Source organism: Callithrix jacchus, chromosome 17 (assembly GCF_049354715.1).
Source record: "Callithrix jacchus isolate 240 chromosome 17, calJac240_pri, whole genome shotgun sequence".
NCBI classification, from domain to species: Eukaryota; Metazoa; Chordata; class Mammalia; order Primates; family Cebidae; genus Callithrix; species Callithrix jacchus.
Window position 1 is genome coordinate 30092596 of NC_133518.1, and position 2777 is coordinate 30095372.

Consider the following 2777-nt stretch of genomic DNA (forward strand, 5'->3'; position numbering starts at 1 on the left):
CCTTGTATTATCTTTTCTTATCACAAAGTGAATATGATATTTCTAATTGAGTCTGACCTAAGTCGAGAGTCTAAAAAATCTGAGTTTCTCCCTGAACACTTTCAGTGACAAACAACTCACCCCATTTACTAATGAAGTTCAGATTTTTGGAAACCTTTTTCTAATATTGAACTAAAACCTTTCCTCCTATGTTTTTATTTCTTTGGCACATGACACAGTTTTGGCCCTTCTTCCACTTGACATTGTCTGTCACAAACTTCATGAATTTTCTGTTCTGCAGGCTGTACATCCCTAGCTCCCTGACAGTTGCCTGCTTAGGACATGGTTTGCCTATGTTCATCCTGGAGTCTGTCTTCTGAATTTAGTCCATGTTCTTCTGCAAAGTCTGTCTTCTACCTTGAAGCTCTCCTTGGATTAAGCTTCTCACTTGACCCACACAAATCATGATATCTTGTCCATTTCCTTTAAAGTACCTGAACTTTGGCTTTGGTAATAATATCTGAATACATGTCTTTTATTTGCTAGTATGAATGATGACGTAGTTAGGCTTTTTTAGGTTTCAAGAAGCAAAGACAAACTGAAGTTTAGGAAGTAGGAATTTGTAGCAAGGCTACATGGGGAAATAAAGGAAGCTTAGATCATCAAGGCCACAGCAGCAGCTCTGGAGCCCCACAGATTTCTGTCAGGTGCCTGAGAAGCAGGCACCTGAGTCCCTTTTCTACTCCCTGGTCACCATGAAGGCTCAGAGAGTTTCTGTTGTCTGCTACTCTGGTCTTCTGACAGCTCAATACTCCTTCTCTACTACTCCTGGCTTCTACTGTTTTAGGGCTTCTAGTTCCTGCTCTCTCTCTCTGTATTTATTTTTTCAGGTTTAGATAAAGACATTTAGACCAAAATATGTAAAGGCTACTCTCTTCTGTCTCTCCCAAATTTCAAAATAAATGCCTATCAAGTTTTTAAGATAAAGTTTCAGTTAAGCAAGCTGAGTCAGCCCTAGAGATCTGGTGTAGCACATTGTACCTAAAGTAAACAACAATGTATTTTACGCTTAAAAATTAGTTAAGAAAGTAGATCTCATATCATGTTCTTACCACAATAAAAAAAATTTAAAAAATAGGCAGTAGAGAGTAGGCTATGCAGGGCTACCGAATCCGTGGGAAATGGCAGAGATGGAGGAGACACTGAAGTGACTTCAGAGCCAGAAGGGAATGCAGGGAATCATCATGGTGAACACAGAAGGCATTCCCATCAAGAGCACCATGGACCACCCCACCACCACCCAGTATGCCAGCCTTATGCACAGCTTCATCCTGAAGGCATGGAGCACCATGCATGAAATCGACCCCCAGAACGATCTCACCTTCCTTCGAATTTGCTCCAAGAAAAATGAGATTATGGTTGCACCAGATAAAGACTATTTCCTAATTGTGATTCAGAATCCAAATAGGCCACTCTCCTGACTACTATCCAAATGCCCCCCAAAGAATGTTAATGTCGATCATGTTAGCAGACTGGCATGTGACAGTCACCTTGGAGCCCACTCAGAACAATCCAGTGAGCATGTGTGGGCTGGTGGCTCTTCCTCCCCAACCAAAGGAACCCCTGTGCTGTGCCGGCCTTCCCCAGAGTTCCAGGAGGGCCCTCTCGCCTCACTTCCAGGTTTTGGAGCAAGTACACAGCTTCCTTCTGACCTTCAGTTCCCTTTCTTGCCCTTGGAGAAGGCTTTCTTTAACTAAAAATAACCAAAATGCTTAAAAAAAAATAGGCAGGAGAGATTAAATAGACATTAAGAAAAAAATATATAAATAGATCTAGAAAAAGTTTTAATGATCTCCCTGTGATAATTAATTTAATGCTTTACAAAATAAAACAAGTATTGATTCTTTTTTTTCTTTTTTCTTTTTTTTTTTTGAGACGGAGTTTCACTCTTCTTACCCAGGCTGGAGTGCAATGGCACGATCTCGGCTCACCGCAACCTCCGCCTCCTGGGTTCAGGCAATTCTCCTGCCTCAGCCTCCTGAGTAGCTGGGATTACAGGCACGCGCCACTGTGCCCAGCTAATTTTTTGTATTTTTAGTAGAGACGGGCTTTTACCATGTTGACCAGGATGGTCTCGATCTCTTGACCTCGTGATCCACCCGCCTCGGCCTCCCAAAGTGCTGGGATTACAGTCTTGAGCCATCATGCCCGGCCACAGGTATTGATTCTTTACAAAATAATGTTTCTGGTATTCTGGAGATTAGATAGGAACTTCGTCTCCTGTTGGTAAAGAACTCCCTCTCTCTCTTTAAATATATATATACACATATATATTTAAATATATATATATATATTTAATGCTGAGCTCTCAAATTGTCTAAGCAATGAAATCTAATCAGCTCAATTAGATCATATTTGTGCCTGTTTGTCGGATTCTCGAGGCAAGCCTCTTCCTAGGCTGTTCTTCAATCAGGCATGCCTCCCTGGTCCAAGCAGCTCTAGCAGGATTATGTGGTACCAGTTAGCCGGGTGAGTGTGGCTGGAATCCCAGAGAGGGCAGTGGGTCTGGCAGACAGCTTGTGTGACCTTCAGTAGATACATCTGCACAAACCACTGAAGGACTTGCTCACTGTCCCATGCTGCATCACAATTCATTCTTTTACTTTGGAATATGATATGCTCACTGAAGTCCAAGTTAACTTTCCAGTGGGCTATGTGGCCCAGAACAGACCACTCTAGGCTCTTCAGTTTGACAAAGGAGTGGGAGAAGCTACGTGGCTCTCTCCCTACAGGAGACC

General features: G+C 42.5%; 1 pseudogene; it reads left to right on the forward strand.

The window, feature by feature from the left end:
* The first annotated feature begins 1036 nt into the window (after positions 1 to 1036).
* Positions 1037 to 1594, forward strand: LOC144579895 (dynein light chain roadblock-type 1 pseudogene; annotated as a pseudogene).
* The last annotated feature ends 1183 nt before the right edge of the window (positions 1595 to 2777 follow it).